Source organism: Pleurodeles waltl, chromosome 3_1, assembly GCF_031143425.1.
Source record: "Pleurodeles waltl isolate 20211129_DDA chromosome 3_1, aPleWal1.hap1.20221129, whole genome shotgun sequence".
NCBI classification, from domain to species: domain Eukaryota; kingdom Metazoa; phylum Chordata; class Amphibia; order Caudata; family Salamandridae; genus Pleurodeles; species Pleurodeles waltl.
Genome location: NC_090440.1, coordinates 558008386 through 558031829, shown reverse-complemented (window position 1 = coordinate 558031829; position 23444 = coordinate 558008386). Strand labels below are relative to the sequence as shown.

Here is a 23444-nt window from a genome sequence, read left to right as displayed (position 1 = left end):
AGCAGCACACAAAAGAAACAGAGAGAAAGAAAACATCTGCACATTCTTGGAGTGCTTGACTAGATAAAAGTAGCTCTCTAAATGCAATTAGTGGAAGAATACAGCCAATCAAAGCATGGTAAAGAGGCTGTGCTCCAGGGGAGGGACAAACATACTAAAAGGAAGGAAAGTCATCAAATATGAAGCAAGCAAGTGCAAGTCACAATAAAGCCAACCAATGGTAAGCAAAGTGCGAGCACTAAGGCCACTGTAAGATTTTGGTATGGTCCACAATAGGTGTTCGCCTACAGCTAAAAGTCCATGCACCAATCTTTTTTACCACGTTTGAACCAATCATGTAATCATATATCCTGTACTTCAGTGCTAAACTGAATTTAGCAGAAAAAAGGTGCATCTGTAGATAAGCTATTTATTCTCTTTTGAAGGAGAAAGTCTGACTTGTGTTTACACTGGTCAGCTCTACTATCTTCTTGACAGCGATTCCAGGATTTCCATGCCTCTGGCCAAAAAGCTGTTTCTCAGTTTCTGGCACCTCGCTAGCTAGCATAGACCCGTGCTGCCCTTGTTTCTGCGCCCCCTCCCCCTCTGCGCACAAGGCGGCTCTCGGCCTGTATCTGATGCCCACCCACAAAGCTGTCAACAGATCCTTGAGAAGCTTCTTTCGGTGCCTATTGAATGGCTCTGGCAGTCTGTTGCTGGCGTGTGCGCTGGGCACTGTGTTCTTGGGCCGATAACAGCCTCTTATCAAGGCTAGCAGTAAATGCTGCCTTCCAAGTGCGGCCTCTGTGCATGGACCTCATGTGGAATGTCAGATGATGAGAGCGGTGGAATTTAACACTGTATGAATGCCCAGTTCTCTACACGCCTGCCTCTCACAGGGAAACAGCAATTACAACGGGGTCAAAACCACGCATGCCTTTATCACGCATGCATCTTTATCACGCAGAATTTTACAACAGATATCTATCTCTTTACCACGCATGCCTTTACAACAAACTTCGATGTAAAGGCATGAATGGTAAAAGCATATGTATGGTATAAATTTAAAAGTGTTTGGTGAATGTAAGTATTTTGCCTTTAAGTAATGCGTTATCTATGTATCTATTAGTGAAGGATATGGATTTTTGGGTGGCAAGGGTGTTTTTAGAATTTATATATATATATATATATATCCACATACATGTATGCATGTTTGTATATACATATATATGTATGTGTGAGTATATATATATATATATATAGAGAGAGAGAGAGATTGAGAGAGAGAGAGAGAGAGAGAATGCTAATGTTTGCTGCCTGAGGAGCTGTTCATATGGAACACAGGTGATATTTGCTGCCGGAGGAGCTCCTCATATTAAACACTGGAGATGTTTCCTTCCAGATGAGCTGCTCACATTGAACACAGTGATCTTACTGCCCAATGTGCTGCTTACATTGAACACAGTGATCTTACTGCCCAATGAGGTGCTCATTTTGAACAAAGTGAATTTTAGTGTCCGAATTGCTCACAATGAAAAATTTGATTTTGGAGTATCAGGAGCTGCTTATATTGGGCACCGGCAACATTTACTCTACCACAAGCTGCTCACATTGCACTGGTTGTATTTACTGTCCCGGATGCTGGTTATGGTAAACCAATTATACACTGGTAAGCTATGCTTAAAATATTCACTGGTTGGTACCTGCATCGATTATAGTTCACTTGTTTAAAACCTTTACAAAAGTGCAGTCTGTCTACGCCATGCAAGATAAAATGGCTAAACATAATGTTTGCAGAAACGTGACTAACAATTTACAAACATAAGAAAAAAAAGTTAAAGACATCAAGCTCCGCTGAATAAGAATGTTGATTAAAATACATGGGGGAGGGTCCGAAGTGCAGCAGACATGATGCCGTGATTTGGCAGGAACAAGTGCAGTTACCTCAGACCGAGTTAAGTGCCGCAATTATCATCAGAATGGCTTCCTGCGCTTTAAGTTCGTCCACCCGTAAGCAGTAACTGAAGTGCTTGATGAGAGGTGCAAAATGCAGACTAGAAGCAGAATAGCAGCAAGACACATACCTTAGTTTGGCAGGAACAGGTGAGGTTACCTCAAACCAGATTGAGTGCCGCACAATATGTTCATGCATTTTGAGACTGTCCACTCCTGAGCAGTAAGTACGGTGCTTAACAAAAGGTATAAAGTGCAGGGTAGCAGCAGAATTGTAGCAGAATAACAATCAGGCCGAGATGTTAGAATGCAGTGGAGAAAATGCAGAAGTGCCAAAATAGTAAACATGTTAAGAGGAGCATGTTCATGCTCTTTGAGATCATCCATCCCTGAGCAGTAAATAAGGTGCTTAACAAAAGGTGCCACGGGCAGGATAGCAGCAGAGTTGCAGCAGAATAACAGCAGGCCGGGATGATACAATGCAGTGGCTAAAGTGGGAAAATGCAAAATAGTGAACATGGTAGGAAGAGGAAAGCCACACAATTGGACAGGCTTAGTGGAAAAATGCCCACTGGTAATGTCTACTGCTCCAGGAGCAGCTTATAATATACCACTGGTGATATTTACTGCCTTAAGAGCTACTTACATTACACACTGGCATTATTTACCGCCTGAGGAGGCTGAATAAGCTGGCCCCTGCTAAGATCTGTGGGCCAGCGCTCCTCTTACATTGAACACTGCTAATATTTATGATCTGAGAAGATATTTACACTTGAGGGATGAGACCATTTACGTGGTGAGGCACAGGTTTCGTTGAAGGCTGCTAGTGATTTACAGTTACATCAGCCAATAACAATAATAATTGTCTGTAAAGCGCACACAAAAACTGCATTATCTAAGGGTGCTTCTGGGCTTGTTCTCAACATAATGGTATTCATTTTATTAACCTCAGAAGGTTAAAGGGTAAGCCGGCAATGCCCAAAATCCAAACTTCAGCTCTCAGGTTGGGGTGTTTAGACAACTAGCCCCTGCTACCCGCATAGGGGTCACATATGTTTGACATCCATGCTAGGCCCATATTGTTTCACCTGGGATGAATGCTGGAATCTGAGATAAGTAAACAGACCAACCCATTAATGCAATAACCAAACCACAGAGAAGCACAGCCTCATCTCTGACATCATGTTCCCACACGCAGAGAGCAGGGGTGGTCCCCGGCAGCACCTGACCCTGCAGCCACTCTGCAACACTAGGACTACAATTTGGCTTCAACTGAGGAGCACAGAAGAACTTAATTAAAAGCAGTTGTCAAAATAGAAAACAGAGACAATAAGGTACAACGGGTAATGAAATGCACCGTTCACACACAATATCATATGGGTAAACTACACTGCTTGCCGAAGAGGCTGCTGACTAATTCTGCACAGGAACATATGAAAACATTCTTCCGCCTGTGTCAAAACTGAAACATGTGCTAAATCTACTTTCCAGGTGAAAAGTGGGACTGTCCCGGCAAATCCTGGATGCATAATCATCCTAAACTATGCACAAACATAACCACAAAATAAGAAAGATTCGGGGAAGTAAAAATAAAACTTACATCTTGATGTTAACAAACCCATCAAACTTGCAACACTTGGAACATGTTTCTCAGCCATCCCTTCTGCAGACGTCTCAGAACAAGCTTTCTGAGAACTATCTGTCAGCTCCTCCTCTTCTGCTCCTGTCCTTCATCCTCCTGTACATCAGACAACCTTCCTTTACATGTCTAGGTTGCCATATTCTTATTGTATCCCGCTTTGACCTCTTTAGACCCAACATGTTTTAATCGGTCAAACCTTGATTTGTTTTTCTTCTGATTTCTTTCCCTTTGTTCTAATATTTTCCTTGTTTTCTTCCCGATCATTCTTCCCTCGTTTGTATTTGCCTAACCAAACTGGCTTCAAAGGAGTCTTGGCTCTCTCAACGTTGGAAAGGCCCTAGCATCAGTGGTGTGAAGGTATGTTTTGCAACACATGCCCACAGTATGTCCACATCGCATACAAAAGTGGTGCACTGTTTACCACAAGAAATATTTCACAAACCTCCACCAGACTATTGACCCTATACCGTGGGAGTGGTAAATCCTCCACCTTTGTGTTCAGTACAGATTACTCTCAGAAATGTCTGCATTACCTTGGGCACAAGCCACCATACTATCTCCTTTGAAAAACCTTCCCTTGAAAGTACATCAACTAACTATTTCACAGTCCCATATGTGTCCTCATGTCTTACACAACACACCTATCTACTTAAGGCTTTTTTTTCTACTAACACTATGGCAAACGTGCTCTGTGGGTAAAGTGCAAAATGAATTGCAATACATTGCAATGTTCACCAATAATCACTGTCAATGAAGTATTAAGAATAAAGCATTTCAATGAAATCAATAACCTGTGTGTCTTAGTCTTTCTTTTATTTCTTTAGACCACAACATGTAGCCACAGCACCAGGCACCAGCAGTCCCTGCACTCCAGAGAGCAATAGCTCCAACTCCCTGAGTGCTTGAAAGTACAACAAGTCTCTCCCGGGGTCTTCCTTACAGGGCCACAGGGGACTGAGGGTTGATGTTTTTTTCAATCCTTCAGTTGGGCTGCTGCCCTACCAACAGCTCCCGCAACATGAAAATAATGCATTGGTGGTGCACCACCAGAAAATTATAATATGCAAAATACACCTGCGCAGAGCATTAAGGAGCTTTCCCAGGTGGGAGTAGAGAATTATAATGAGGGACGCGTGTCCCTCTCTTCTTTTTCACTTAACAGCATCTTGTCACATTCCTTTTTAAAAACTTTTTCCCAATTCAGGGGGCCGGTAGGGAGATGGAAGCAGCATGGGGAGCCTACTCACTGTGGCCCCACCGGCTCCCTGCTTGCATGCGCACCTCGGTTGTGGTGCACTGGAGCCTGCATTTCTTTTCCTGCTCCTACAGAGAGAACAACTAGTCCTCTTGTGGCACTTTGTGGCTGCGACACTCACCCTCCCCAGGCACGGACAAGAGGGTGGCAACACATCCACAAGAGAGATCCCTGCTCAGAGATGGGGTCCCTGAGACAGGTAATTTGTTTTTGTCAGGCAAATTAATTCTTTTGTGCGGGCCCTTGTGAGATGGGGGCCCCCAGGGCCAACCAGGATTCGCGAGAGGGGGCCCTAGCATGCCCGTACCACTAGAAATAAATAATTAATTCTGCACTGAACCATGGGCCCTGAGAATGGTGGCAAAGCACCACACACCATATTTCATAGTTTTTCTTTTGGAAAAGGCAATTCTTTAAAAAGGCATAACTCTAGCCATTTGGTCCGATTTGGGAAATCTTTTGTCTCATTTTGCCTCCGGTGCACAAACCTAGCTACCAGGGGCATTTTCATCAGGCCTGCTGTCCTCTAAAGGGCACACTTTGCAGAGAGATGGGTTTTCTGGCTCCCTGTGTCAGCTTTCTCCTCTACCTGGCTCCTGGTGATTCTTTCCTGCAAGTGGGGCATTTTGTGCTGCCTCTCTGCAACCAGCCAACAGAACACCCTCCAGATTGCACTCCCCATGCACCATTGCCTTGTGGATGTCTTGCAGAGCACTCAGGGAGGGGGCAGTGGAGGCTAGGTCCTCCCCCAAGTGATCCTCAGGGCTCATAAGGGGGGCAGGGTCACTGGCCTTGCAGAGACCCATCTACTCCTGGGGGTCAGCTGGAGGCAAAGTCCATAGTCGATCTTTGCGGGGCATCTGGTGACTTCTTTTTCCAGTTCAGCATTCTTCTGCTTTTGTTGCCCTTCCCCCAGGATCCTCTTCTTTGTGAGGGTTTTTAAGTGGGAGTAGGGAGTTCTAGATATCAGGCTTGCATGAAAAATCCTTGGATGCCACATCATCCCTCCATCTCTGTCCCAACCCTCCTGCGTAGCATTCTGGGAGAATCAACATTGTGACTACATTTTCTCTTGAAGGAGCTCTTCTCAGGGTATCACCTCTACCACTAACATCACTGCCAGATCCTATCCCACCAAAACTTCAAAGGTGAGCATCTAATGTGTTAGCTTCAGATGTCTGGGTCCCTTCCTTTGTTCAGTGGTCCTGTGCTGTCGCAGCCCATGTGCAGAGTGACAAAGAGCCAGCGAAATATGACAATTCCTGAAGTCCCTTATGTTGTGGATGTATGTTGTCGCGAACAGCAATATCAAACTCGGAGTGCATGTTTTACCCAAGTTTGATATCTTACTACACTGTATAGGACTCAGTGGAGGGAAACTACACTCTAAGGCAGATTTCACCCATTTGTATAATTCAGTGAATAAACTACAGATGTTCTAATACATCTTACTGGCCTATCTATGAATGCCCACTAATAGTATAAGGCCAGCCCCAGGTCAGCACCTATCCTTGCAGAGTCCCTTCTGCGTCTGGCTACCTGTGTGCAATTACTGGGTCATACATGGTGGTAGTTGCACATGTGAAACCTGCACAGATGTGGGCACATGTCTTCACGTGCAACCAGCTCAGTACCCCTTATCTTAGCCACACTGCAGCTGCCTTATCTTAAAAGGTGAAAACTGGTGGTTAACACACTCAGTCCAATTACCGTGAATGAGACTTAAGTAGTGAGAGTTACCCATGCTAAAGGTCCAAAAACCTGGTTGTCAAAAGCAAAAAATCATGCTGGACTAATTGGGCAGAACACAGTTGCAACAAAATGTCTATTTGTTGGTTCAAAAATTAATTTCTGCTCACTGGTGCTGGTACTTTCTCAATAGCCTACAGTAATTCTGGTCTCAGTTTTCTTTCTTCAATAAAAATATAACATCTTAAGCAGTAAATTACAGCCACGCTTAACATAGATTTATCCTTCTTCAGTCAATTTTCCATTTTCATTTAGTGATTTAACACTTCATCTAACTTCCAATTATGCTTTGTTGAACATCTCCATCCATACACTAATATGTTGTCCTAAAAGGTCAGGACACCTGTCTTAACCCAAAATATTTTGTACATTAGCCATTGAAATATGGCTGCTGGAAATGCCAATCTGAACAGCATCCTGTGAAACTGGAAGACTCAATCAGATGTGGTGAGGGTCTTGAGATTCCCTGAGTCTTTAACCAGCATCACTTGATGATCAGTGGGACTAAGGTTCAGTTTCATAAAAAGGGCAGTTCTGTGTTATGTGCTTACCATCCCATCTAGAAGTTATGCGTGCTGAAGAATAGTTAATGTTGTGCCTAATAGAAGTAACTGGAATGGGGGGGTACCGCTTAAAAAATCTTATCCACTTGAACAAAAACACTCAACTGACTTGTTGACGGTGCACAAGCTTTAGTAAGAATTTATATAAGCAGTTCAGGACCCCAATGTATTGTTCTGTCTTGCTCAGTATATGAACATTTATAATCCAATTACATCTGAATTACATTTACTAGAATCCCAGGAACAAAGGACAGACACAAACTCTGCTTCTGACACAGTGACCACCATTGAAACTGAAGGCAAACATGCTTCTGCAAAGCCTGATGCTGGTGGAGGATGGTCGTCTGGCCATGGCGCATTTATGAAAACTACTGAGACATTCAGGATGCTCTTATCTTCCCATGCCATAGAAGGAAAAGGAAAGTTTGTTATCCTAGTAGATGGTTTCAGATTTTTTAGCATCTTCCTAACAGTGTCTCTTGATGCAATCTGCTGAACACAAGAAGAAACAAAATTAATAGTGCAACCACAGATATTTCAAAATTGCCTCATTTGCATTTGATGAACTGAGTTGAAGCAATAAAAAGAGAATTGCCAGTGATTATGATCTAAGCACACAAGCAGCAATATCCACAGTTGAGGGATAAGATATCCTCTGTGTTACAGTATAAGGATATTGAACGTCATAAGTTTAGTGATTATATAGAGGATCTAGACCAATGGAACTTTTGGAAATTTAGGTTATCCCCAAACTTTGTCCCTTCCTCCTCCTATTTTTCTGACCCTCTTTTTGTTGGCTTTAGGACTCTGGGCACTTTACTGTGCAAAAGTGCATGTGCTCTCGCCACCAAAACATGGTATGATTCGCTTACACCTGTTTGGCATATTTAATTTACCTGTAAGTCCCTTATAAGGTGTTATATTGTATAGCCAGGGCCTGTAAATGGAATGCTACTAGTGGGCCTGCAGCGCTGATTGCGCCACCTACAGAAGTAGCCCCTCAACCCCGTCTTAGGGGAGTACTGCAGGGCCTGCATTTTCAGTTTACTACCACATTGACCTGGCATTTCAAACTACTTGCCAAGGCCTAAACTCTCCTTTTACTACATCTTAGTCACCCCTAAGGTAGGCCCTGGGTAGGCCTGTGGGCAGGGTGCTGTGCATATAATAGGTAGGACATGTACTTACATGTCCTACTGGTAACAAACAGCCTATTTCGTTTTTCATGACTGTGAGGGCTGCTCCTCTCCTAGGTTAGCATTGGGAATTCCTTTATTTATATTTTAAATGGTAATTTCTGATCTGAAAGGAGTAGAAGTGCCATGTTTGGTATGTTTGGAATGATAGAGAGAAATCCTGTTTACTGGAGTAGTGGATTGCACATTACTATTTTAGAAATTTCACTTTTTGAAAGTGGGCATTTCTCTGTGTCTATAACTCATTGTGCTTTGCAGCATGACTCCAATCCATATCCAGGGCAGAGTGACAGCTACACTCTGTGCATACTTTCAAGACAGCTACAACACAGGAGGTGATGGGTGTCACAGTAGAGGCATCTGCATCCATCTGCACACTGAAAGTGTTCCTGGACTGGGAGAGGGAGAGGTCGTTCACATATTATATGTCAATTGGCTGTGTATTGCCCTCACACAAAGGGCTGATTTACCCCCTACGTATGTCTGGAGCTAAGGTTGGATGGATAGTGGTTATGCTACTCTTGAAAGTGTTCCTTTGAAGTCACCTCGTACATCAAAGACCTTTTTTTGTGTACGTACAGGGGCTCTGACTCCATATTTTCAGAGCACTTTTAGGAACTAGGACTGAACCTCTGTCAGAATGACTGCTGTGCTGCACAAAGAACTCATTGGGGCTCCTCTTCTAGTGTTGCCCTACTGACTGCTACTTGCTGGGTGGCCTAAAGGACTCACTGGATTGCTTTTCTGCCTGTTGCCCTATTGCCAGGTGCCCCTTGACTTTAGGTTTGCCAGGCAATGTTGGACTGCCAGGAGGAACCACCATTGTTTGCCTTTATGTGCTGGCCTGCCTGCCCCTTGGTGCCCCCAAGTGTTCTCCTGGGACTGGGCTGCCCCAGAATTGCCCATGCGTGTGGTGTGCACTTATGTATATTTCCCTGGGTATCCATAGCGCATGGTGAGCGCTCCCTGTTTTCACTTTCTCCCTTTTGGTGACCTGTGTCTGGGGAGTGTCTTCTGCCAGTCCATTGTGAGGGGAGCACTTCATTCTTTATTTTTGTTGTATCCTAGTATGTGTTAAGTGCCAAAGGTGGACTGTCGCCAGCGTCTCAGTCTGCTGAGAGATTGCAGAGGAGTCGCTGGATCTGATCCTTCTAGTCTCCACCTGTGACTCCTGCTGACCCAGTGGGGCACACTGGAGTCACAAGTCATCAGTTTCACCATCACCGGCTCCCCTCTGGAAGGCGCATCACTTGATCAACCCCGGGTGCACAGATGTGCCATGAACTGGAGGTTTCCCCAACACGGGCCCTGCTCCCGAGGGTCGCTGGTACCTCTACAGACAACGCCTCCCCAGTGGCGCTCTACTGGTTTCCTGTGTGGGAGCAGGACCTGTGCAAGTGGTAAAACCGTCCCATGCCCCCTTTGCAGACAGCCCTGATCCTCCACAGTCTAGTGTGAGCCTCTGTATTAAAAGTCCGGACCAGGGTCACTGGCGTCCTAAGGTAGTGAGGGACCGGGTGAGGTCTCTCAGGGGTCTGCTATACTCACCTCAACTCCTTACGTTGTGCCAGACTGGGGGAGTGTGGGGAGCAAGAGGTACGGGGGTTATTATTCCACCTCAGCTATGGGGAGAGGTGAGCGACCTGTCCCACACTCCTTTGCTGGGAAAGTTTGTTGGGATGGCTTGGCTGCTCACATTCTCATAATACCACAGTAGGTGTGCAGGAGCTCCTGCAGCCAGCGCTTGGGTGACAACTACCTTTATTCCAGTAGGGCTTGTAAAATCTATCATAACTTGCCTAGTAGGCACAGAGGTATTCCGCTGTCCTAGGATTCCATATGATGATTCATGTGTTGCCTTACTGGGACTTATTGTATAATTTGTTTCATTAGGCCAGCTGAGTTATTCACTTGCCTTATTTGTACAGATTGTATAACTCATGTTGTCTGACCATATGATTCTTCTACGAAGCCTGCAATTTGTTATAATGCATATCATTTTGATTCTTGCACTGTCAGGATAGTGAGTGCTATCTCAGTGACTACATAATATTGACAGAATGCATGATTTATGTCGTTTTGGTCTATATTGTATATAATATACTATATTTTTTTATAAAATCCTGTGTGTACTCTCTTGTGGTGTATTTCATGTGTCACTGGTGTGAGTCTGTTATGCAAACGCTTTACACATTGCCTCTTTTGATGATAAGCCTGACTTTTTTGTGCCGAGCTAACAGGGAGTGAGCACAGGTTATATTTGATATGTAACTAACTTGCCCTGATTAGAGCTGTGGGTTCTGTCTGGCTTAAGTGCATACCCTAGCCAACCAGAAACCCAAGTTCAAACAGGAACACTAAAGAGGAACTGGTCCAAAGGAACACTCTAATGTTGACGCTCCAACCACACAGGAACAAACCCAGTGAAGAAGCAGTCTACAAGACGGTGGTGAGGTTATGATATCTTCTTAGGCAACACTCCTGTTACCAGTCATCACACATGTAGGAGATGACCACATCCAGCCTGGTCCTGCAATGGGCTTTAGGCGCTACTACTCGTTTGGTTAGCCTATATCATCAAAGTATGCCAATCCTTCTTTCTTCAGCATATAAAAAATTAAGTTACTTACCTGTAACTGTAGTTCTACCGTACTGGAATCTTTCATAGAGACACATGTTTGAATCATTCCCTGTTGTCGAGATGGGAGACCTCCAGTATCTTATAATAGCAATGCAATAATAACTATAGTGAATGGTGGCCTAAGGCCTCCTACTTTAGTAGTCTATCTTTGTCGATTTGAGAAAAGAGATCAAACCTAGGTTTCAGCCAATCGGGCTGCCCTTCCCTCTAGAACACTCCTGTGAGAAGTTCCAGTCCCTCAGATTTTCCAAAGCATGAGTGCTGAAGTACCAGAGGTAGATAACATGTAATGGGTAATGGTGAGCTTCTCAGGGGAGGAAGGAGGGTTGCATGTGAATCTATGAAAGATTCTAATACTGTAGAACTGCAGTTCCAGGTAACTAACGTATTTTCTTACTCCAGTATTGGAACTTTCATAGATTTACATGCAGAATAGCAAGCACCAGTGAAGCACATTGTATGATCAACATTCATGTATCAATTGATAGAACCAATACTACAAATGGTAAAGAAACTATAAGTGATCAGCTCTTATTAAAACTATAAGTTACTATACAGTGCGAAACAACAAACAGTATATTGTTAAGGGAAGAAGCCAAGCGGACTTTAATTGAAGCATTCGCCAAACCCGCTCGTGCTAAATGGAGAAGATATAGTAGTATCTGCTCTGGCGATGATGAGAATGGGTGCACTTGAGCTTGTTTGCACCATATGCAAAACCTCATCCATTTAAGGTGGTAAGTTCTGTTGGTACTATCCGCTGCAGCTCTGGCAAGAATGACTCTTCAGTCCGGGGGGATGTTTATGTGTGCAAATTAATGGTGTTCAGGGGCCAGGCTATCAAATGAAAAGATGCTGGATCCGGGTGGAGCACTTGACTGCAGCTCATTGTTAGCAGGCACAGTGTTACTGGTAGAGGGATGCTCTCTGAGAAGAGAAGCAGCTCCATATAACACTGTTGTCGAGGCCATTCTGGGGCAATCAGAGGAATTTTGCAGTGTTCGTTCTTGATCTTGGCTAGAACTCCTGGAATGAGGGGAATGGGAGGAAAAGCGTAAGCATAAATTCCTGACCATGCCATTGAAAATTAATTCCCCCAAGAGCCCGTATGGTGATCCAGACTTGCAAGGAATTGGCATTTTGCATTCTGGGTAGTGGCAAAAAGATCCAGGTTTGGCTTGCCCCATTGAGAGAAAAAGTGATCTAGCACTCTCTGATCCAATTTACATTTGTGGTTGGATGCTGTCAACCTGCTGAGAGTCCACAATGACATTCGGACTGCCCGGCACGTGTTCTGCTTAAAGATGCACTCCTTGTAGGATGGACCATAGGTTGAGATTCTCGAGATAGGAGCAGAGATCTGGTCCCCCCGTTTGTTGATATAGTGCATTGCTGTATAGTGTAGTGAATTCTTTAACTTTGGCAGGAAAGCCCAAAGCACTTTTAATTTGAGATAAATGATATGGAAGGTCCTTTGTTGTGGCTTCCACCTGCCTCTGACTCGTAAATCCTGTAAGAAGGCTCCCCAACCTTCCAGAGAAGCGCTGGTTGTGATCACCCACAGGGCTGGCTGAGGAAGGAAAGATAGACCCACTGACAGGTGAAATTCCTGGGTCCACCAAGACAGAGATGAGATCATGGATTTTGTCATTTTAATTGCATCATCGAAAGACCCCTTGGACTGCGTCCACTGATTGTCTAGTTGCTCTTGAAGGGGTCGCATTCTGATATGGCAGAATGGCAGGAAGACATCACTCCTAAAAGGGACTTGAAGAGGGAAACTGAAACAGACTTTCTTTTTTGAACCAGTCTGGCCAAGGAGATTCGTTTTTTCTGTCTCTCCCTTGTAGGAGCTACCTTGTTGTTGGATGTGTCTTGAACTGCACCCATAAAAGTAATTATTTTCAGAGGTTGAAAGCTGATTTGCTGTGGTTGATAGTGAGGCCCAATTTTGCAAATAGCGCTACACAGGCCTCTGTCGCTCTCTGCCTCTGTGACTTGGACTAGGCCTTGATGAGTCAGTCATCTAAGTAGGGAATATCTGATGTTTCTGTCTTCTGAGGAATGCTGCAACTGGAGCAAAGCATTTGGTGAAGATTCAGGGGGCCGATTTCAGACTAAAAGGAAGAACTTTGAACTGGAAATGCTCTCCGGCTACCACAAATCTGAGAAACCTTCTGTGGGATGGATGTATAGGAATGTGGAAGTATGCGTCCTGGAGATCGAAAGTGGACATATAGGGGGTTATTCTAACTTTGGAGGAGTGTTAATCCGTCCCAAAAGTGACGGTAAAGTGACGGATATACCACCAGCCGTATTACGAGTTCCATAGGATATAATGGACTGGAGCTTCTCACAGGAGTGTTCTAGAGGGAAGTGAAGCTTCATTGACTGAAACCTACAGCCGCGGCCAGGTGTCGCCCGCCAGGAACAGGATGGCGGTATGGGGTGTCGTGGGGCCCCTGGGGGCCCCTGCAGTGCCCATGCCAATGGCATGGGCACTGCAGGGGCCCCCGTAAGAGGGCCCCACAAAGAATTTCAGTGTCTGCTTTGCAGACACTGAAATTCGCGACGGGTGCAACTGCACCCGTCGCACCTTCCCACTCCGCCGGCTCCATTCGGAGCCGGCTTCCTCGTGGGAAGGGTGTTTCCCACTGGGCTGGCGGGCGGACTTTTGGCGGTCGCCCGCCAGCCCAGTGGGAAACCCAGAATGACTGCCGCTCCCGCCGCCCGCCAAGCTTAGAATCAGGCCCATAATATTTTTAGGCTTGCGTTTCCATCACCTCCCTTCCACCCTTCACGGTACTGAGCCTTACTATGTCCTATTCAGTAAAACTCCTTCCTCTATACGATTGCCAAGCCTCTGATATGTTTGACCATTTCCTAGGGCATCCTCTATTTTTGTAGATCTACTTCTCAGCCAACATGCACCAATCCATGTCCTCCCTTGCATTTTTCAGTTCTGGTGGTTCTCTTGCTCCCTAATGTCTGGTGATGTTAAATTTGACACCTATTATACCAATTATCAGCCATAGCATTACATATTTGGGTACATTCCCATGTCCCCAGCTATTTCATAATCACTTTAGGACAGATGTTAATATGTTGCCCAGTCTCTTGTGTCATGCACACCCCCATTTTGTTCCCAAAATTGCTGGATTTTGGGAGAGGACCACAGCATGTGAAAGAAGGACCCTACCTAAGGTCCCCCAATGCACTTATCTTTGACTGCTCTGTTCCACCTTCTTCCACCACCTTGGTGTGGTCGGACCTATCAAGGATGTGTAGTTGCAACAGCCTAAATCTAGCTCGTACTACCAATGTACTGGGAGCTCTCAATGCCTCCTCCCATTATTCCTCTTCAAGGGTACCCAATCCCTCTCCCAGGCCATTTTCAGTTTTTGCATCGTATCCAGGCAGTTGGTAATTACTTTTTTATATATCAAAGAGACTTCTTTTTTATGGGGCACTCTATCTTCCAGTGGAAAGGATTCAGCAATTTATGTACCGTTTTTAATGTGCAATGCTAGGGCATGTTTGACCTACAGGTATCTAAAGGTCTTGGATTCAACAGGCAGACCATTTTATCCCCGACCAAATATCTCCTAATTTACTAATTGCTATAAGGAGTGCATCACTATCTCACAGGGGTATATTTAGTAAATGTTCCCTTCCATCCTTGAAATGTTGTAGTTTCCCTCCACACTGAGATTCTTGTTCACATGTGGGTTGGTAACCATAAGGGAGATCTATTTCTATAAATTAGCACTTGATAGCCTCTGCTTACCATTGCATGTCTCTTAACCCTAATCACAGGTTCATTTTGTGGGGCTAACACTTGAGGCCAGATGTACAAAGCCGTTTTAAATTTTTTAATGGTCCTAATCGCTATCTCAGGCTGTTATGAAATGAAAAAAATGGCTTTTCTGATGTACAAACCCTTTAAGGAATCGCAAATTGCAATTTCTACCCTGTAGAAATCGCAATTCGCGATTTGTAATCCCCTGAACAGGAAATCGAAAATAGGGATTACCTATTTGCGATTCCTATTCATATGTACAAAGCATTTCCTAAATGTGAATTAGGTATTTAGGAAATGCAATTACCATCGACTTCAATTCGATGGTAACTATGTGCAATTTAAATATAATAATAAAGTCAAAATGCAAAACAATACAAAAAACAGACCTAATTATAAAAATAGAGAAACATTTAATAAACACAATGACACAACAAGCATTTACAATGCAGTGGCTCTCGCATTTGTTTGAGTTAGAGCTATTGGTGGTGTAAATTCATAACTGGACTTTTCCTGCCACATAAATTGGTCAACCCTGTCTCATAATGTGGTCTTTTCCTGCCACATAATTCGAGTGGCCTTGCATATAACTCAAACACTTCCTCCATTTACCTTCTTCCTATATCTGCAGCCAAAAATGAAAATGTCATTTAGCATCCTAATTTAAATCTGTCATGCTAATTCCAATAGAATACCACTTTCACCACCCCACCATCAGAGGTCCTGGATGACTACCACAATTCCAAAAAAAAAGACACAAGACAGACACGGAGGAGTAACGAGAGAAATAAACTAGAAGGGTCACCCAAAAATATATCAAGAGTGGTCAAACAGTGATAGTGTAATGAGGTTGTTAAATTGGCCTGAACCATGGTCATAATTGCAAAAAGGACAGATTAGTAAAACATAGATGATTATCACATAAACCCAATAAAAAGCTTTATAAGAAATAAACGTTTGGCATTAGACTGTAATGCTCAGAACAGCCCCTAGAGGACACCACAATGAAAATAGCATTTGTAAGAAACATGGTCATGTAACCGTATAGTTAGCCCCAAGAGGACATAACAACATGAAAAGAAAATGACCAAAAGGAATGCAGTGTAACAAGATATGTAGCCCCAGGTGGGCATAGTACATTACACATTTTCAGGGCTAGCAGGCCTACTGCAATGATATTACAAACAAGATCCTCAAACCACAAATAATTCTCAGCTCTAAAACAGAAGCTCCAGCCATTAGAGAGATTAAAAAGACATTGAATGGTGGGAGAAGTTATTATTTTGGGATTCCCCACTATCTTAGACAGAAAGAGCAGGTTGTGGTGAACATTTTGACGTTGGTCCTGTTGTGCTAGGACCATTACAGGCTGAGTTATGGTCAAACATGTTGTGAAAAAGAATGCTTGCAAAGCATTATGGGTCGAGTTGTCCAGAGTGCACTAAACAGGAGAGCCACCTTGCGGATTTCTGTATTTTTTATTAAAGCATTTGTCAATTCTAAATGTTTTTGGGAAAGCTATCGGGCATGAAGGGGAGAGCCAAAAGAAATGACTCCGATTAGGTAACCGTGTGAACAATGTTACCAACGCTTCAATACTGCCGATGGAGTTTCAGCTGTACTCTGCTTATATTTTTTTAAGATGAGTATTGATTTTCAAAGATCCTAACCTGGTCTAATTCACAAGATAGTGCATGTCATTACAAGAAAGTTCCAGTAATTACAGAACCATGGATAAATACTTATGTAGTAAATCCGTTACAGTGGATACATGTGTGGATCAAAGCAGATTATGCTAAGGCATATAGCATGTAATAAGAGAGAAACATTACTGAATAACTATGAGTAACAGGCCTGGGAATAACAGTGGGGCGAGTAGGAGCATTCTAGGCTAGGGGAAGGAGAATGGAGCACATATAGAAAGCAGCAAATGAGTTCTGGTTGAGATATGGTGATATGGTTGAATGGGAATATGAGGATTTGTGCATCCAATGGGGCCTAGCATCATCTTTGAAGATTATCTCTAAAGAAAATAAAGTATGCCATCCCATGTGCTGGCTATGTGGTACTTCCCTAGACCCCTAGCCTCTTCACACCGCAATGCGGTATTTCTGCTTTAACCTAACATATAACAGTGGCTTGCCAGTAGGGTATAGGAGGTAGGGACAGGGCCTTCCATTTCATGGTGATGGAATGTCTATTCATTAGGCAGGCAGATCAAGAAATGTGTGTTTGTTTCGTTAGTAGATTTGTACCACTTGTAGAGACCTATGTATACAACCTTTTAGTTTGTGTAGGTCTTGACGGATGATGGAGCGCTACAGGTGTTGGGTCAATCGCGAGAAATTTGTGCACAATCCCAAAAAATATGTTACAGGTCTGCTCAAGTGGTAGCACAACAGGGGCAATTTGAGTTGGTATTGTGATAGAATTGGGCTTAGTCAGTCAGGAATCACATATGCACAATGAAAGATATTATATTGTTTGTACTCAAGAGGTCATTTCTTGAAATTCTGCGTGAGTGGGCTAATAATGTGTCCAACTCTTTTTGTGTAAATATACAGCCTCTTTACACCTCCCATTTGAGTCACAACAGCATCAATGGGTCGGTGGCTCATACTGGTGTACGTTTACCAATCCAAGAGATACGTTTGGGTATTGAGCCAATAGTGGATAATGAATGTAGTAGAGGGTGTTAAGGGAGTTCTGTAATTGTTATGGTCCATGTAGAGGTAAACGATAAGGTAAGACATTTGTGCAGTAGATATTGCCCTGGGAGAAGGCCAGATAGGCATGTAAGGGTCCCAAAGAGAAAGACAGCCCCATCCTGAATGTTCCTAGGCCTCAGTTGCCACGGCAGACAAGTCCTGGCGAAAGGACTGGATGATCAATAGGGGGATTCCATGAGCATATGGGATTAGTTGTGGAGAGAAATTCAGTGCCTGGCGGTTGCTGACATGGGCCATGCACACAGGTATATTCAATGGTTTAGGTAAGATAGCACATGGGGTACCTAGTTCACATGCTTTGTTATGTACTCCATGCACACCTACAGCAAACACCTTGAAAAGATAGAGGCCGGCTAACAAAAAACAGGCCACTGAAGTTGTGGCGCCAGATGGTAGTGTTTGAAATCTGGGACTCCCAAACCACTGCATTCACTAGGGAGTTTTAATTTCACTAAGGAGGCTGGCATCCGTTAGTGGCCCATGTCAGGTCCCCAGCATGCCAACCAGTGTGTGGAAAAGTCTTTGTTGGAGGCACACAGACAGGCTAGAGAAACCGTAGAGCAGTCTGTGAAGCATTATCATTTTTGGGAGGGCCACTCTGCCTAGGAACAGAGAGGGAGAGTCCTCCTGAATGTGATTTGAGACCTGAGTGAGGATACAGCCTTATCTACATGGCCATCAATCAGGTATTTTGAAGAGTCATAGATGTTAACACCTAGGTAATGGAATATAGTGGGTTCTCACTTGATACACCGGTTGTTGATAGCAATATTTTGCTCAGGACAGTCTTGGCTTAGGGGAAAAGGCAAGACTTGAGTCCAATTAACACCAAGCCCAGATGAATTTATAAATAGGCTCAGTTGTTGTGCTACAATGCGAACAGCATAACGGATATCTCTGTTATATATCAAAACATCATCACCATAGAGAGACATGATGTGTTTTCCCCTCTAATTCTCGAATGTAACCCCAATTCCTTACCTAACTGATGCAGTCTTGTCATTTAGGGCTCCAACAGCCTTCTGGTATTTTGAACAGGGTATTCTCAAGAGCATGTAAACATTTTGGCATGGAAATTATTTTAAACATGGTCTCACTGCACTTCAGCGAGAGTGGCAGTGTCCTCTAGTGCGTGATGTTTCTTTTGAACTTGTCCACCAAAGTATATAGATTTCGTTCAAGAAAGCTATATACATTCGTGTTGGACTTTTGCTTATGCAGGGTCATCCCCAGACTTTTTTTGCCTCCTGCCTCCTATTTTTTTCTGACATGTTGCTGTTGGCTTTTCAACTCTGAGCACTTTACCACTGCTAACCAGTGCTAAAGTGCATATGCTCTCCTGTTTAAATTGTATGTAAGTGGTTCATCCATGATTGGCATATTTGAATTGCTAGTAAGTCCCTAGTAATGTGCACTAGAGGTGCCAGGGCCTGTAAATCAAATACTACTAGTGGGCCTGCAGCACTGGTTGTGCCACCCACATAAGTAGTTCTGTAATCATGTCTCAGACCTGCCACTGCAGGGTCTGTATGTGTATTTTTACACTGTAAATTCGACTTGGCAAGTGTACCCACTTGCCAGGCCTAAACCTTCCCTTTTCTTACATGTAAGGCACCCCTAAGGTAGGCCCTAGGTAGCCCCAAGGGCAGGGTGCAGTGTATGGATAAGGTAGGACATATAGTAATGTGGTTTATATGTCCTAACAGTGAAATACTACCGATTTCGTTTTCACTGTTGCAAGGTCTGTCTCTCTCATAGGATAATATGGGGGCTACCTTTAAATATGATTAAAGTGTAGATTCCCCTAGAGAGTAGATGGACATGTGGAGTTTGGGATCCCTGAACTCACAATTTAAAAATACATCTTTTAGTAAAGTTGATTTTAAGATTGTGAGTTTGGAAATGCCACTTTTAGAAAGTGAGCATTTTCTTGCTTAAACCATTCTGTGACTCTGCCTTGTTTGTGGATTCCCTGTCTGGGTCAGTTTGACAGTTGGGTTGTTTTTCACCTCACACCAGACAGTGACACAAAGGGAGCTGGGGTGTGATCTGCATTCCTGATTAGCCATCTCTGCTAGGAGGGAGGGGTGGAGTGGTCACTCTCATCTGAAAGGACTGTGCCTGCCTCTGACAATGCTGTCTCCAGCCCCCTGGTGTGTGTCTGAGGCCTTGCCTGGGCAAGGCAGGATTTCACAAGAAGGTGTGAGTCCCCTTTGAAGGAAGGTGACTTCAAAGACTAAAATGGGTATAAGAAGGGCACCCAAACTTACAAACTTGAGAAACACTTCTGGAATCAAGGGGAACCTCTGCCTGGAGAAGAGCTGATCGCTGAGGAACAAGTGCTGCCCTGCCTGTGACTGTGCTTTGTGGAGCTTTCCTGCAGTGCTGCTTCTGCCAGAGTAAGAGGGCAAAGACTGGACTTTGTGTGCCTTCCATCTTGAAGAAGAAATCTCCAAGGGCTTGATGTAGAGCTTGCCTCCTGTTATTGAAGTCTCAGGGATAGCAAAGACTTCTTCCTGCCAGCACCTGGAGTCTCTGGAGAGACCCCTACTCTGCTCTGTGGTGCCCTTCCAGTTCCTGGGACCCTGAAAGGAGAGGCTGGCAGCCTAAGGACAAAAATACACGCACCGAGCACCGTGCGGAGAAAAGATCGACGCGAATCCGATCGCGGCTGAGAAAACGACGCGACGCCGACTCCGCAGCTGAGAAACGACGCCGCAGGAAACGCGACCGGAGAATCGACGCCCGGAGCAGGAGAAACGACGCGCAGCATCACTGACGAAGGCTGAGAGATCGCAACCAGCGCCGCGGGACTTTCGGACCGTCGCGTGGCTGGCTTTTTCGACGCGCCTCGCCGTGCCGAGCTGTTTTCCACGCATATAACCGTGCAGGGTTATTTTCGACGCACACCGCCCGTGCGGGGTTATTTTTGACGCAAACCAGGTACATTTACACGCTAGCAGTGCTAGTGTGTTGTTACAACTACCTAAAGACTCTTTTTTTATTTTAAACCTTTAAAAAATCATAACTTGACTTGTGTATGTTGGATTTTTGTCGTTTTGGTCTTGTTTTGTCTAGATAAATATTTCCTATTTTTCTAAACTGGTGTTGTGTCATTTTGTAGTGTTTTCATTAAGTTACTGTGTGTGTTGGTACAAATACTTTACGCCCAGCACTCTGAGGTTAAGCCTACTGCTCTGCCAAGCTACCAAGGGGGTAAGCAGGGGTTAGCTGAGGGTGATTCTCTTTTATCCTAACTAGAGTGAGGGTCCTTGCTTGAACAGGGGGTAACCTGACTGTCAACCAGAGACCCCATTTCTAACATTGGTGACCAGCGGTCGGGATTGGACTTGTATTTGTACTTGACATACAGTAATTAAGTGTACACTACTGTTTTGATCTCAGACCACTACGTGACCACATACTACTTGTCTTGTGATTCTGCTTTTTGTTCTCTGATGTCCTCCTGGAAGTATTGATAATATTTTTGGACTTTGGTTTTTGGTTGTGAAGCCTTTGCAGAATGGAAGTCAATTTCTGGCACCTATTTATGTATAAAAAGTGGCAGCTTAAAGCATTTTGCATGGAAAGGGGACTGGCTGTGAACAGGAAATCCAGAAGGGAGGATCTTGAGTCAGCCCTGTTTCAGTATGAATTGAAACGTTGTCAGGCAACACCACCAAATGAGTCTGAGGAGGATGACTACTCCGAAGAGGAGGAAACAGAAAGAGATGAGTGGCTCCTAGCTCGAATCCGGAGTCTGGAAGAGCTAGATGCAGAGCTTGAGAGGGCTGAGGAGGAGAGAGCCTTAGTCCTGGAAAAAGAAAGGATTGCAGCTCAAGAGCTGAGCTGTGAAGAGCTGAAGCTGGAGGCCATGAGGGCTGAGTCCAGTTCAGATGGTGGCAGCAAAAATCTTGTATCCAGTACTGCTGAAGAAGTGCACATGCCCAGAGATGTGGTGCCCTACTTGAAGGAGGGAGTTAACACACGCCAGGAGGTTCAGGGGTATGAGGTAGCTCCAGTGATGCACAGGGTCCCTGAGGTGGATTGGGGAACTGGCATGGGGAGTCATATTCCTACTGGTGGGAGGGACACTCTACTGACTCTAGGTGAGAGTGACAGGGAGAGGGGTTCCCCCCAGGTAGAAGTCCTGGTTATGGAGGGTGAAAACATCCCAGAAGAGTGTGGGTTGAGTGTCAGGGACAGTCAGGTACTGTCTCACCAGTCTCAGGAGGGTGATGTGGGGTGCTTTTTCAAAGCAGAGTCACTGGATGGTTGGGTGAAGGGTACTTTGGTTAATTCATGTGAGGGGCTGAGTGATGTAATTGCTGGAGAGCATATGTCTAGTCCTTATTTTCCAGAGCTATGCCAACACCAGGTGGAGTGTGAGTTCTCTGACCCCAGGGAGCTTACAATGGAGGCAGACTTCTGGGTGAGTACCAGAGAGTCTGAAGAGGCATTTGGGGGTGCTCCTGAGAGGAGTGGTCTAGGTAGTTCCCAACCAGGTGAGGTAGGGAAGGATTGTAGTGTCCCAGGTAGGTCCCAGTGTAGTGGGATGGGTGAGGGACCCCATGTCCAGTCTCAGAGGAGAGGGAATGGGGATGGGTTGAGGCCCAAGGTGCCCGAGATCCGGTCCCAGGTCCTGGAGGGTTCCCTGCGGGAACCCCAGGAGGGGAGCCTAGCCTGTACCATAGGGCCATCTGCTGAGGGAGACCCCACAGTGTCAGGAGAACTTGGGGGGGCGGCTGTAGCCAGCGTCCCACCAGTTCTGGTGTCTGGCAGTACCCCTCCTAGTGAGGGGTTGCAGAAGTCCAGACAGAGGGTTGAGAGGGGGTTGCGGACCCCAGTGGAGAACCTGGAGGGTCAGGGGTCAGCTCTGAGTGCAGAGCCCCCCAGGAATGACCTTGGTGAGACCATTTCTGGGCTGGGGGGAATCCAGACTCTGTCAGATGGGCAGAGGTCAGGAGACCTGCGCCAGCCAGACTCTTGTATGGCCCTTGGGGAAAGTGTTTCCCTTGTGGGGGGTAGGTGTGCCCCCCAGGAAGTCCTGGTGTGCCAGGCAATGGTTCAACCGCAGGGTGGTGACTCTGGGTTGAATGATCAGGTTCAGGGGGTAAACTCTGACCTGATGGGGGGTAAGTGTGCTCCCAAGGAAGTCCTGGTGTGCCAGGCAGTGGTTCAACCGCAGGGTAGTGACTCTGGGTTGGATTGCCAGATTCAGGGGGTAAGCTCTGATCTGGTAGGGGGTAGGTGTGCTCCCCTGGAAGTCCTGGTGTGCCAGGCAATGGTTCAACCGCAGGGTGGTGACTCTGGGTTGAATGATCAGGTTCAGGGGGTAAACTCTGACCTGATGGGGGGTAAGTGTGCTCCCAAGGAAGTCCTGGTGTGCCAGGCAGTGGTTCAACCGCAGGGTGGTGACCCTGGGTTGGATGACCAGGTTCAGAGGGTAAACTCTGACCTGGTAGGGGGTAGGTATGCCCCCCAGGAAGTCCTGGGTTGCCAGGCAGTGATCCAGTCTGTGGGTACAGACCCTGGATTGGGAGGCCAGGTTAAGGGTGTCCCCCCTGACCTGGAGGAAGGGGCTACTGCTAACAGTACCCCTACCATGTTGTCTTCTGGGGGGGCCGCTCCTAGTTGGGTGGTTCAGGACCCCAGAAGAGAGGGCAGGGGGAGGGAAGCCTCACCCCTGGCCCTGGTCCAACCTGAAGGTACAGACCCCAGGTTGGAGGATCAGTTGCAGGTTAACATCCCTGCACTGATGGAAGAATTGTGCAGGACTGCTTCTACAAGCACCCTGACAGTTTTGGACTCTGGGGGTGCCGCTTCTGCAGGGAGGGTACAGAGCCCCAGAGGGGAGGACCAGGGTCAGGTTGTCATCCCTGACCTGGTGGAAGAGAGAGTGGTCAAAGGGTGCCAGGCACCTGGGGCTACCACCCCC

At 45.4% G+C, this 23444-nt stretch overlaps 1 protein-coding gene across 1 annotated transcript in view; it reads right to left on the bottom strand.

The window, feature by feature from the left end:
* The window catches only part of ADAMTS7 (ADAM metallopeptidase with thrombospondin type 1 motif 7), a 431623-nt gene that overhangs the window by 147372 nt on the left and 260807 nt on the right, over positions 1–23444 (bottom strand). The window lies entirely within an intron of this gene.